Below are 15,253 nucleotides of genomic sequence, written 5' to 3'. Positions count from 1 at the left end.
CTAGCTGACAGCTCAAGCCTACCTCCTTCAGTAAGTGAACCCTGCTCACCCTACAACTATTACCTTCACATGCAGCTTCCGGAAACGTCACCAGGTAACACGTATAAAATATCAAACTGTCAAGACCTCACCTGAACTTTCCCTTGAGAATTCACCACCTCCTTGGACTGACTCGCAGCAGCTGGGTTTATCATTCTTCCTCAGCCAAGCTCAACCTCAGCTCCAGTAAGCTAATTAAAATCATTCTGCTAGTGTTTTCATCCGTTCCTCTGAGTAATGTACTCCCTTCATCTCTCCTGAACAGTTTGGTGTTTCCAGTCCCGATTCCTATTCCACTATTCATCCCTGTGAAAATAAACCCTTTTTAAACTTTTCTCCTGCCTCCCGAGTGTCTCTCTACATGTGGGTCAAAACCATTAAGAAAATGACAATTTGCTGTTTTTGTTGGTTAAAATCTAATTTGACCCCAACTGGGGCATGATCTGAAATGACAATGTTATGGTATTTAGTATCAAGCACATTCGATAGAAAAAAAAATCAATTCATGAATAAGAATGATCCAGTTTAGAGAAAAAAGAATACTCTCTAGCTGTTGGATGTTGCAGATGCCAAATGTTTATAATACTAGTTGAGGAAATAAAACTATTTAAAGTCACTGAGGCATTAGAAGAATTTGAATTCTTTTTTTTTTTTTTTTGAGGATCTGTCAAGGTGTCAATCCAGAATCATATTAAAATCTGCAGCAATAATCAATCCCAATCCCACTTTCCCAAAAAAAGTAGTAAAAAAACCCAGCTAAACATACCCTTAACAGGGGGAATCCAACCAGCCTTAGCCTAACACTAAGGTGTGAAAACGCTAATAATAATCAAACACATCGCTTCCCCTCCGACATAAATGTCATATGAATGAAACATCCACCACAGAACAATTATAGACGGTAAGTAAGACAAGTATTGAAAAATGAACTGTCAAGAAAACAGTAAGTTAAAATGTAACTATGGTTACCACCATCCACAGTCTCTCCTGGGGCATCTCTATGTGGCAAGATTGTCTGCAAACATCTTCGCTTCCTCTGGAGTGTTAAATGTTGAGGTGACATTTCCATGGGTGACTCTCAATCGTGCAGGATAAATAAATCCTGTGTGAAGGCCAGCCGACTTAAACCTTTTCCTGGTGTCTTCAAAGAGTTGATGTTTCATAATTTCAGCCGGAAAGTATGGAAAGATATGGATGCGGTGGCCCTGGTACATCAGTGGAGATTGTTGTGCTGCAAGCCTCATAATAAGCTCCTTGACATTATAGTTATGTATCTTGGCTATTAACACACGGGGTCGGAGTTCAGCTAGGATCACTAGCAGGCTGTCCTCCCAGTTTATGTCAACTTCTATGTGATTCAGAAGATGTTCTTTCCAAAGCAATAAAGTTGGCTACAAACTCAACTGAGCGGTTAGACTCAGCATTTTCAGGTAAACCTATGATCTTTATGTTTTGGTGTGTGGAACGTGCCTCCAGGTCCACCACTTTATCTTGTAGAGTCTTGTTAGCATCCCTCAGAGATTTAGCCTGATGTCGAGGCTAACCTGTTGTTGTGGTCGCTGATCATTACTTCCACTGCATCAAGTCGAGACGTGTGTTCTGCCAATGTAGATTGGATAGCCTGCAAAGCTTCTTCCAGTGAGTCAAATCTCTCATCCATTTGTTTCCTCATCCAATTTATCGCGGAGAGAATAGCTGCACTTTGTAATGAGGGGTTAGCCGCTTGCTCAGTTGGCAACTCTGTCTTAGAAAGTACCATGGTGATTTTTAACCGTCTCGGTGACTTCAGCTTGGGTGATGAAAGAGTCCAACCCCGAGTCCCCAGCCTCTGTTTCCACCAGGGAATGTGTGACGGCAGGATTGAGAAGATCCTCGAAGTATTCCTTCCACCGCCCGATAATGTCCGCAGTCGAGATCAGCAGCCTCCCACCCCCACTTTAAAGTGTTGGCGAAGCATTGCTTTCCCTCCTGAGGCACTGGACAGTTTTCCAGAATCGCTTTGAGGATAACCGGTAGTCCTTCTCCATGGCCTCACCGAACTCCTCCCAGGCCCGAGTATTTGCCTCTGCCACAGCCCGGACCGTGGCACGCTTGGCTTCATGGTACTTGTCAGCCGCCTCAGGAGTCCCACAAGGCAACCACAGCCGATAGGACTCCTTCCTCAGCTTGACAACATCCCTTACTACAGGTGTCCATCACCGGGTTCAGGGATCACCGCCGAGACAGGCACCGCAGACCTTACGGCTGCAGCTACGGGCAGCAGCATCGATAATAGATGCGGAGAACATGGTCCACTCGGTTTCTATGTCTCCAACATCCCTCAGAATCTGGTCAAAGCTCTCCCCGAGGTGGGAGTTGAATACATCCCTGGCCGTGGGCTCTGCCACACGTTCCCAGCAGACCCTCACTATAATGCTGGGGCCTGCCAAGTCTGTCCATCTTCGTCCTCTTCCAGCGGATCCAACTTATCACCAGGTGGTGAACAGTGGACTGTAACAAACTACTTTTAAAATCTTTTATAAGGATAAGTAAACTAAAATGGCCAGTACAGAAATAAGGTTGACAAATTAATAGCAAATAGTAAATTCTCTTGTTTTCTGGCTTACATTTGTTAGGGTTGTTTATTATGCTTTATTTTGAAGGTCTTCGGCGGACGTTAGCTCACTTCTTTTCTCTGGCTTACCGGTCCGCAATTGCTTAATAAAAATATCTTCCTTACTGGAGTTTAATTGCTGTTGTCAACTCCAATATAAATGATTGACCTTCCATTTAGCTTCCAGGTCAGATTGGGAACAAGGTATGAGTTGTTGGTTTTATTTTATTTGCTGCTCAAACAAATTTGTAGGGCATGTTGATTTGTGATGTTAACTAGTCATTCAGACGCCTGTGGTTATGAGCCTTGTCTTATTTTCTTTTTCTAGCTTTTACTTTTTTGTGAAGACATGGATCACATTAAAGGAACTTTCTAAAACATCAGTACGCTTCACCTTAATTTCTGACTGGAGATAGCAACATGGACAGCTCAGCCCTCTCTTCACCCGAGTGTCCAAAACGGTTGAAGGTCTGAAGACACGACAACAAAGTCAATAACCAACCTCCTGCCTAGGGTGTCTTGGTGCCAGGTGCACTGATGAACACCAAGAAGGCCAGGTACTCTGCACTACCGCTCGGCCTGTAGGCCGAAACGACAGTCACAGACCTGTCCCCAACCCAAAGGCGCAAGACCTGTCCCCAACCCAAAGGCGCAGGGATGTGACCCTCTCATCCACTGGGGTAAACCCCAACACGAGTTGGCTGAGTTGGCTCCAGGGTGGGACCCTGGCTCCGCCATACCGGGCGACGTCACGTGTCTCGATTGTGTGGTCCTCGTGAAGGTGTCTTGAGATGCGGCTGCCGCAGTAATGGGGGCACTGTGCCGGTTCGTTGTGGTGAAGAGAGAGCTGAGCCGGAAAGCGAAGCTCTCGATTTACCAGTCAGTCTATGTTCCAACCCTCACCTATGGCCATGAACTTTGGGTCATGACTGAAAGAACGAGATCCTGGATACAAGCGGCTGAAATGAGCTTCCTCTGTAGGGTGGCCAGGCACTCCCTTAGAGATAGGTTGAGGAGCTCGGCCATCCGGGAGGGGCTTGGAGTAGAGCCGCAGCTCTTCCACATCGAGAGGAGCCAGTTGAGGTGGCTCGGGCATCAATACTGTATGCCTCCTGGATGCCTTCCTTGGCAGGTGTTCCAGGCATGTCACACCAGGAGGAGACCCAGGGGATGGCGCAGGACACGCTGCTGAGACTATGTCTCTCGGCTGGCCTGGGAACGCCTTGGGCTCCCCCCAGAGGAGCTGGAGGAGGTGTCTGGGGAGAGGGACGTCTGGGTGTCTCTACTGAGTCTGCTGCCCCTGCGACCCGGTTCTGGATGAAGTGGAAGCCGAAGAGTATGAGTACGAGTTTTACTTTCTGAGATGAATAGCAAAAATATTGTACTTTTATGCAATATTCAATTATTTTTAGATATACCTGTATTACTGAATTGGACACGATCTATTAGCTGCAATAGATAGTGATGTGCACACATAGGCACCATTGCAATGCATTTCATCATGCACACAAAACCATGCTGTTCTGATGCGGGATGAGCATGCATCTGTCACTAAAAAAGTTGAAGCGCCCTTATTTCTTAAATAGATTGAAAATAGTTGAGAAAATTCACAATGTTGTGATACATAGACCTCTCCCCGACCCACGTCCCTAGAGCCAGTTTAAGCATCCAGAGATCGGGTCAACACCTAGTGGTGACTTGGATCCACTGGAAGAGGAGAAAGCCGAACAGACTTGGCAGGCCCAAGTGTATGGTGAGGGTCTGCTGGGAACGTCTGGCGGAGCCCTCGGCTGGGGATGTATTCAACTCCCACCTCCGGGAGAGCTTTGACCAGATTCCGCGAGAGAAGTTGGAAACATAGAATCCAAGTGGACCATGTTCTCCACCTCTATTGTCGATGGTGCCGCCCGTAGCTGTGGCCGTAAGGTCTGCGGTGCCTGTCGTAGTGGCAATCCCGGTAGTGGACACAGACAGTAAGGGATGCTGTCAAGCTGAAGAAGGAGTCCTATCGGCTGTGGGACTCCTGAGGCAGCTGAGGGTTACCATGAGGCCAAGCGTGCCGCAGCAAGGCAAGGCAAGGCAAGGTAAGTTTATTTATATAGCGTTTTTCAGTAACGAGACACTCAAAGCGCTGTACATACAATCACAAAGCAAATAAACACAGATACAGACACAGAAAAACAGTTCAAATGATAAAATCAAACAACAGGGGTAATTTAAAAAAGTAAAATAAAATTAAATAAAAAGTATAGAAAGATGGACAAGAAAATGAAAGGAAAATTGGACTGAAAACGCAACTAATCATGCCTAAATGGCACAGTCAAAGGCCACTCTAAACAAATAAGTTTTTAATCTTGATTTGAAGCAACTTAGGGTTTCGGCGCTTTTACAGTTTTCTGAGAATTTATTCCAGATTAGTGGAGCATAAGGACTAAAAGCTGCTTCTCTATGTTTGGTTCTGGTTCTGGTTCTGCAGAGTAGATTTGAGCCAGAAGACCTGAGAGGTCTGGGTGGTTGATCCACTGACAACAAGTCTGTAATGTATTTTGGTGCTAAGCCATTCAGTGATTTATAGACTAACAGAAGTATTTTAAAGTCTATTCTCTGAGCTACAGGGAGCCAGTGTAGGGACTTTAGAACCGGGCCGATGTTCTCCACTTTCTTAGTTCTAGTGAGGACGTGGGCAGCAGCGTTCTGGATCAACTGCAGCTGTCTGATCCACTTTTTAGGCAGACCTGTGAAGACACCGTTGCAGTAATCAATTCTACTAAAGATGAACGCATGAATTAGTTTTTCATGGTTCTGCTGAGACATTAGTCCTTTAATCCTGGAGATGTTCTTTAGGTGATAGAAGGCCGACCTTGTTACTGTCTTTATGTTCCTCTGAAGGTTCAGGTCTGAGTCCATCACTACACCCAGGTTTCGAGCCTGACAAAGGCTCGAAACCTGAGGCAAAAACTCAATAGACGAAAGAGTGATTCGAGCACTGGCATTACTAAACGGCAAAATCTGCACACAAACATGGAATATATTCACACAATTTCTTAATTTCTTAACAAAAATAATTAAACTCCAAGTTAAACATATTTCAATTAACAATCACTTTACTAAACTAGAACAATTTAACTAAAACTATCAAGCAAAATGAAACAATAAAGAAATAAATTATGTACTAGGAGCAAGGGAATCAATAAAAATGGTTAAAAACCATGACCAATAAAATAATGCAATATTAACAGTCAATGTTATTTATGTTTGAGAACCAAGGTTTATCTTGAGGAACCTGGAAATGAGGTTAAGCTAATCTTAGAACTAACTTAAAACAATAATTGTATACAGTGGCTTGTAAAAGTATTCATACCCCTTGAACTTTTCCACATATTGTCACATTACAACCATAAACATATTTTATTGGAATTTTATGTGAAAGACCAACGTAAAGTGGTATATAATTGTGAAGTAGAATGAAAATTATACATTATTTCTTTTTTTACAAATAAACTGAAAAGGGCTGTGTGCAAAAGTATTCAGCCCCTCTGATTCTATACTTTGTGGAACCACCTTCTGCTGCAAGTCTTTTAGGGTACGTCTCTACCAGCTTTTTACATCCAGTGACTGAAATGTTTGCCCATTCTTCTTTACAAAACATCTCAAGCTCAGTCAGATTAGATGGAGAGCTTTGGTCAACAGCAGTTTTCAGACCTTGCCACAGATTCTCGATTGGGTTTAGGTCTAGACTTTGACTGGGCCATTCTAACATATGAATATGTTTTGTTTTAAACCATCCCATCGTAGCCATGGCTTCATGCTTCATGTCCTGCTGGAAGGTGAACCTCCACCCCCGTCTCAAGTCTTTTGCAGACTTTGACAGGTTTTCTTCCAAGATTGTCCTGTATTTGGCTCCATCCACCTTCCCTGTCCCTGCTGAAGAGAAGCACCCCCAGATCATGCTGCCACCACCATATTTGACAGTGGGGATGGTGTGTTTGATGTGCAGCGTTAGTTTGCCGTCACACAGAGCGTTTTGTATTTTGGCCAAAAAGTTCAGTTTTGGTCTCGTCTGACCAAAGCACTTTCTTCCACGTGTTTGCTGTGTCCCCAACATGGCTTCTGGCAAACTGCAAATGGGACTTCTTTTGGTTTTCTTTTAACAACGGCTTTCTTCTTGCCACTCTTCCATAAAGACCACATTTGTGCAGTGCACGACTAATAGTTGTCCTGTGAACAGATTTCCCACCTGAGCTGTGAATCTCTTCAGTTCACCCAGAGTTACCATGGGGCTCTTGGCTGCATCTCTGATCAGTGCTCCCCTTGTTCGGCTTGTACGTTCAGGTGGAGGGCCTTGTCTTGGTAGGTTTCCTGTTGTTCCATACTCTTTCCATTTCCAGATGAAGGAATGAACAGAGCTCTGTGAGATGTTCAAAGCTTGGGAATCTTTTTATAGCCTAAACCTGCTTTAAACTTCTCCACAGCTTTATCCCTGACCTGTCTGGTTGTTCCTTGGACTTCATGATGCTGTTTGCTCCTCAATATTGTCTTAACCAACCTCTGAGGCCGTCACAGAGCAGCTGTATTTGTACTGAGATCAGATTACACACAGGTGGACTCTATTTGGTCATTATCAATCATCAGGCAACTTCTGAAGGCAATTGGTTCCACTCAGTAAAGGGGGCTGAATACTTTTGCACACTGCACTTTTTGGTTTTTCTTTGTAAAAAATGTTTGAAATCATATATAATTGTTGTCCACTTCACAATTGTATACCACTTTGTGCTGGTCTTTCACGTTAAATTCCAAAAAATATATTTATGCTTGTGGTTGTAATGTGACAATATGTGGAAAGGTTCAAGGGGTATGAATACTTTTACAAGTCATTGTACCTCCATCACATGCAAAACCAGAAGAGTAAATAAAACATTATATTCATAAAATATTTTAAATAATGATTTGCTGAATAAAATAAAAAGCAACCTTCTGGATAATTAACTCTCAATGTTGTTTAATTAGCTATCCTTATTCTGTAAAATAATATTTAAGGAAATATTGTTTTCTAGATAGAAAAAAAAAACCTTTCTGGACAGTTCATTCGTAATGTCTTAACTAGCCATCACACAGGGTTATGGACTACTAAAATGGCGACGAGGAACATCTATGGACTCATAAGATATCGACGAGCCAGGTGTAAACATGGCTAGCATTAGCGGTTGTAGCTAACAAGGCAAAGCTTATAGCTTGTTCACCACTTCAAGTCAAACATGTACCTTAAAATACCATCAATAGAAAGATTATATTCATATGAGAGTTGACAGCGTTATAGCCGATCCGTTTTTAAAGCCACTTATTAAATTAAGTGTGTCTGAGCTTTAAAACACAACACAGAATAAATAACTAGACTCAAGGCTGAAAGACCTGTTTACATTAGCGGAGCAGATAGCCTGCTAGCAATTAAAGTAGCTTAGCTTTCGCACCACAAGCAAAGCAAAACATCAAGAAATAAACAACATTTAGATCATTTCATCCTAAACAAATTTTTTTTCACCCAAACACCAGCTCTTAAGTGAAACATTGTGAAGAAGAAGGTCCGAAGAGTGCCAGTTTTGGGAAACAAAGCTGGTCCCATCCAGTCGGGTGGCGAGCCAAACAAAGGAACTGGCAGTTTCTCTCAGTAGTGGCGAGGGTCGGGCTGCATCAGCGTGCAGAACTGTGGTTCCGATGCCCTCTTCTGCAGGTCATGGGGAAAACTGCTTCACTTGACATGATTTGAGACCTGGTCTCTGCTGAGATCTCTCTACCCTGCTTCGCTGTAGAACCACAGAAAGAAAGGTTCAAGCCACGTGTCTTAATTACCACTTACATATGAATGCTGAATTATTTGAGTAGCAAATCATATTTAACTTTGTTGCACTCGACGGGTAATTGACTTTTAGATCGTAGTCACTCTGTCTCTAAGTTTGAAGAGTTAGTCCAGTTTGCCAGCAAGGAGACATTAATGTGTGTTGTCTCTCCCTGTCCAGCCTTCTGCGTGAGTCACGTGGAAGAGGAAGACATGTTGCCAACAAAGTGTTTAGCCCCTTTTCCATTGTTAATGGAAATTCTTGGGTTTTTCAAAGCCACCAGCTGCAGTAATGGTGGTAAACAACTTTATAGTTTTTATACCATTAATTTGTCACACAATTAATTTTAAGATGTTTTTAAGAAAGTAGACTTCAAAACTTCAATTAAATTCAATAGTCAAATGTCTGTCAGGGTCCAGAACGGGCAACATCAAATCATACCTGAAACTGCTGGCTAAGGATCAGCGTAAATACAGTAAGATTGATATTCACGCTGGCGGTAATGAAACTTGGTTACGTCAATCGGAGGTCACCAAAGTTAGTGTTGCTTCGGTGTGTAAGTTTGCCAAAACAATGTCGGACTCCGTAATTTTCTCTGGTCCCCTCCCTGATCTGACCAGTGACGACATGTTTAGCCGCATGCTGTCATTCAACCGCTGGCTGTCTAGGTGGTGTCCAGAAAACGATGTGGGCTACATTGATAACTGGCGAACATTTTGGGGAAAACCTGGTCTGATCCAGAGAGACGGCATCCATCCCACTTTGGATGGAGCTGCTCTTCTTTCTAGGAATCTGGACGAATTTATTAGTTCTCCAAAACTCTGACAACCCAGAGTTCAGACCAGGAAGCAGGGTCGTAGTTTAACACTCCTCTCTGCAGCTTCTGTACTGCTACCCACCCATTACCCTATTAAGACAGTGTCTCGCCCACGGCCAAAATTGAATAGATTAAAAAATAATCTAAAAGGAGGAAATCAGGAAAATCTCATAAAAATAAACACAACTCAGACTGAAAAGAAAAATAAAACAATTAAATGTGGCTTACTGAACATAAGATCTCTCTCTTCAAAGACTAGTTAATGTCCTGATTTGTGACAATCAGATTGATTTATTTTACCTCACAGAAACCTGGCTGCAGAATCAGAATCAGAATCAGAAAAGCTTTATTGCCAAGTACGTTTTTGGACATACAAGGAATTTGTTTTGGCGTAGTCGGTGCAATACAATACAAATTAAAAAGTATAAACATATCTACAATATAATATAAATATTTGTGCACAGTTTTAAGTGAGTGAGAGTAAATATAGAGCAGTATAAGATGGAAGAGCAATACAACAGTGCAGGTGATCATTGTGCAAGTAAAGCAGGAGTCCAAGCTGAGCGTTAATGTAACGCATAGAGTTACAGGTTACAGGTGTCCTGTCAGCAAAAAAGGGGGGGTGTGGGTGAAAGGGAGAGTGTCAGGGTGGTTTCCGGGCTTTGTTAACCAGGCTGGTGGCAGATGGGAAAAAACTGTTCTTGTGGCGTGAGGTTTTGGTCCGGATGGACCGCAGCCTCCTGCCAGAGGGGAGAGTTTCAAAGAGTCTGTGACCGGGGTGGGAGGGATCAGCCAGAATCTTCCCTGCCCGCTTCAGGGTCCTGGAGGTGTACAGTTCCTGGAGCGACAGTAGACTGCAGCCAATCACCTTCTCAGCAGACCGAATGACACGCTGCAGCCTGCCCTTATCCTTGGCTGTAGCAGCGGCGTACCAGATGGTGATGGAGGAGGTGAGGATGGACTCAATGATGGCTGTGTAGAAGTGCACCATCATAGTCTTTGGCAGGTTGAATTTCTTCAGCTGCCGCAGGAAGAACATCCTCTGCTGGGCTTTCTTGATGAGGGAGCTGATGTTTGGCTCCCACTTGAGATCCTGGGAGATGATGGTTCCCAGGAAGTGGAAAGATTCCACAGTGTCAATTGTGGAGTCACAGAGGGTGATGGGGGCAGGTGTGGCTGGGTTCTGCCTGAAGTCCACAACCATCTCTACTGTCTTTAGAGCGTTGAGCTCAAGGTTGTTCTGGCTGCACCAGTCCAACAGATGGTCCACCTCCCATCTGTACACGGACTCGTCACCATCAGAGCAAGAGGATTATGTTACTATAAATGAGTCAGCTCCTACTAATTATTTAAATTTTCACATTCCTCGAATTACTGGGCGAGGAGGAGGAGTAGCAACCATCTTTCAGTCCGATTTATTGATTAGTCCCAGACCAATCAATAGCTACAACTCTTTTGAATATTTAATCCTTAGTTTTCCTCATCCAAATTGCAAAGCACTAAAACCACTTCTGTTTGTTGTTTTGTACCGTCCACCAGGCCCTTACTCTCAATTTTTAGATCAGTTTTCAGACCTTTTATCTGATTTAGTGTTAAAAACCAACCCAGTCTCGTTCCAAAGTGTGTAATACCTACGTTTGTCCACAGGGCAAAACGTAGTCATTTCACAAAAAGCGCTCTGAAATAGTAGCATAGCTACGTTTCATTTTCCCATTTTTTTCTATGGTCTTACTTTAGGTGACGTGACTGCTGAGTTTCTCGCCAGCATGAACAAAAAACATGGCGGATATCCTTGTTTTTTTGGTGGAAATTGCTTTATTTTGAGATAGATTGCGGCTTTAACTTTGTTTTGATAGCTTTTCTAGCGACAAATGGACACTTTATTTTCATAGTATCCATTCAGTTTATGTAAACGATTCGTAGTTTTTTTCGTTTACACGTACAATTTTTCAGGTCGCCACAAAATAGTACGAATACTATGTTTATGTTGTTGCTATAGTGGTTGCTAAGGGCGCTATTAACAACGAACCGGAAGGAAGTTGATGAGTCACGGACCGAGTTGCCCTTAAAAATGGTACCTGACCATAAATACGCTTTTATGTAATAAAGATTTTTTTCTGTTTGATTTAAAAAATCACATCTATTTAAAAAAACAAACAAATTGAAGCATTTAAGCTAAATTACAAACTTGCATCGAGATCAATAAACTGAAGACTTATTAAAAGGTCACCGATTACTGCTGTAAAACATCTACCAAGCGTGTTCCATATAAACACATTGAACAGTTTAGTGAAGGCCGTTTCATACAAGTCCAAAAACAGTGAGGTGACGTCAACACAAGTACAAGCACTATGAAATGTTGTGGGTGAAGTTATGCCCAATTTGTAAATGAAAAAAAAAGAAAATCCTAATTAAAAACAGCATCTGCATCTAATTGACCAAATCTATATAAAGTTACAATAGTGTAGTGCAGCATAAATCTACCAAAATGTAATTTTAGAGAAATTTATTTGTCATATTGCATAATAAAGTACAAATTCAATATCAGTCCCCCCTCCCATACAGGCATCATTATTACAATATTTTGGTGCTAAGGTGACTGTTTTTGAGGGAGGTCAAATTTCTTCATCAGAAGAGCTACAGTCCAAGTTTTCATCATCAGTCGAGTAGTCATCCAGAGAAAATCCTTGCAATCCCAAGACACGTTGGTAAGTTGTGCGAGCAGCACCCTGCTGGGCGCTAACAGCCGACAGCCTCCTCCTCAGCAGACTGAGCAGCCCCTCACGTCCTCTCCCCATCAATGCCTCAATGCTGCCTGACAATTACATAAAAAAAGGAAAACAAATAAAGGCTACAAGCTCTGGACATCCATGAGGAAAAAAAAACACCTTACCTTGCTGGGTGATCCCTTCAGAAAGCTGGGAGGAAAGCTCTTCAAGTGTTCCAACCACAATCCCCAAGTACTCCCAGTGCTGTTTGACTTTCCGAACCACAATAACCTCTTCTTCTTTCAGTCTGGTCAGCAGCATCACCTTGTCATAAAGCTTTTCTTCTCCATCATATCACCATGACCTGCAATTCAGAGTTATAGCTGTCATCCTACATGACTAGAGCAAATTATTTTTTGTATCTTTTAATGTGTGTACTTTCATAGGATTTTGGGCTTGAAGTACACTGTCAATCTTTCCCGTGATGATATATTATAACATACTTAAAATTTATAAAGCACTTTCACATACCTTAAGGTAAAGGCCAAAGTGCTCAACAGGTAAGTACAAAATAAAAATTTTCAGAGGTACATTGCAATAGAAACGTGAGGAATGTGTCTGCAACTCCACTTAAGTTTCTACACTAATAGAAGGGGGGATAGAAAGTCTCCCTAGCTTCTGTGATCCAATGAGAGCAATAACCCAAATCGTTGCAACACCTACGGTTAACGATGAGGACTGCTTCTTTTTGTTGGAATTTAAGCAAACTGGATATGAAGATAGTTGTATTCATGTCTTATGTACTTACATTCCCAAGGCCAGGAGTAGTTTTCCTCAGCCAAGAGCTCGTTGGGAAGAGGGAGTTTGTCAGTTCCCCCCATAACAGCATTATGTTTTGTAATGGCATCTTCTAAGGCTCTCTTCTCTGCAGTAATCTTTTTCCTTAGCTGATGTCTCCACTTGTTGCCATCTGGAATAAAAAAATAAAAATAAATAAAAATTATATATATATATATATACATATATATATATATATATATATATATACATATATAAACGTAGCTATGCTACTATTTCAGAGCGCTTTTTGTGAAATGGCTACGTTTTGCCCTGTGGACAAACGTAGGTATTACACAATTTGGAATGAGACTGGGTTGTAAATACAGATAAAGTTATTATAGTGGGGGATTTTAACATTCATGTTGACGCTGAAAGTGATAGCCTAAATGTAGCGTTTAATGCTATCTTTGACTCAATTGGCTTTGCTCAAAACATTAACAAACCTACCCACCTTTGTCTTCATTCTCTGGACCTTGTGCTGACATATGGCATTGAGTGTAAAGACATAACAATATTTTCTCATAACCCTGTCCTGTCTGACCATTTCTTAATAACCTTTGAGTTTAATTTAACCGAGTACTCCACACCTGAAAGAAAATTTCATTATAGTAGATCATTATCAGGCGATGCTGTAACAACCTTTAAAGAATCTGTTCCAATTTTAATTTCCTCATTATCACAGAAAAGCACAATGGAGGGCAATAATTCTGTTTCTGCCCCTTCATAAATTGATTCTTTTGTTCATAGTGTTTCTTTATTATTGCGTGATGCATTAGACAATGCAGCCCCCTTGAAAAAGAAGGTAATCATTAATAGGAGGCTAACTCCTTGGTTTAATTCAGAGCTGCGTACTTTAAAGCACAATGTTAGAAAATTGGAGAGAAAATGGTGCTCTACACACCTAGAGGATTCCTACTTAATCTGGAAAAATAGCCTACTGTTGTATAAAAAGTAGGCTGCACGGTGGTGCAGTTGGTAGCACTGTTGCCTTGCAGCAAGAAGGTCCTGGGTTCAATTCCCAGCCAGGGATCTTTCTGCATGGAGTTTGCATGTTCTCCCTGTGCATGCGTGGGTTCTCACCGGGTACTCTGGCTTCCTCCCACAGTCCAAAGACATGCCTGTTAGGTTAATTGGTCTCTCTAAATTGCCCTTAGGTGTATGAATGAGTGTGTGCATGGTTGTTTGTGTGTTGCCCTGCGATGGACTGGTGACCTGTCCAGGGTGTATCCTGCCTCTTGCCCATAGACTGCTGGAGATAGGCACCAGCTCCCCCACAACCCACTATGGAAGAAGCAGTAGAAAATGAATGAATGTATAAAAAGACACTTCGCCAAGCTAAAACAGCTTATTTCTCATCATTAATAGAAGAGAACAAGAATAATCCATAATCCAAGGTTTCTCTTTAGTACAGTTGCTAAACTTACACAGAGTCATAGCTCTGTTGAGCCATCCATTCCCTTAGCTCTTAGCAGTCATGACTTTATGGGATTCTTCTTAAATAAAATTGATTCTATTAAAAATAAAATCTTTGACATACTCCTGAAGATGATTACTTCATCCTCAGTAAGTGAGACAACAATGGAAATAACTGCAGAACCTGATCTGTGTTTGGACTGTTTTGATCCTGTGGAGCTTCCTGAGTTATCAGAAATATTAGCTTCATCTAAACCTTCAACTTGTATGTTAGACCCAATCCCAACCAAATTATTTAAGGAAGTGTTCCCTCTGATTACCAGCCCCATTTTAGATATGATTAATCTATCTTTAGTAAATGGATCAGAACCACAAGCTTTTAAGTTAGCTGTAATTAAACCTTTACTTAAGAAACCTTCGCTTGATCAAGATGATTTAATAAATTACAGACCTATATCCAATCTTCCATTCTTATCTAAAATTCTTGAGAAAATAGTTGCTAATCAAATGTGTGAACATTTATACAGCAATGACCTGTTTGAAGAGTTTCAGTCAGGTTTCAGAGTTCATCATAGCACTGAAACAGCTCTGCTGAAAGTCACTAATGATATTCTTATGGCCTCAGATAATGGACTTGTGTCTGTTCTGGTTCTGTTAGATCTCAGTGCTGCATTTGATCCAGTCGACCATAATATTCTCTTAGAAAGGCTGGAATATGTTGTAGGGATCAGGGGAACAGCGCTAGGCTAGTTTAAATCTTATCTGTCTGACAGATTCCAGTTTGTTCATGTAAATGATAAATCATCTTTAAACTCCAGGGTTAATTGTGGAGTACCACAGGGTTCAGTACTTGGGCCAATTCTCTTTACTATATATATGCTTCCAATAGGTCAAATTATCAAGCAGCATAGGATAAATGTTCACTGTTACGCTGATGATACTCAGCTTTACTTATCCATAAATCCTGATGAGCCCAACCAGTTAGATAGACTACAAGCATGTCTTGAAG

This window comes from Girardinichthys multiradiatus, chromosome 5, assembly GCF_021462225.1.
Source record: "Girardinichthys multiradiatus isolate DD_20200921_A chromosome 5, DD_fGirMul_XY1, whole genome shotgun sequence".
NCBI lineage: Eukaryota > Metazoa > Chordata > Actinopteri > Cyprinodontiformes > Goodeidae > Girardinichthys > Girardinichthys multiradiatus.
Note: the sequence above shows the minus strand (reverse complement) of the source record.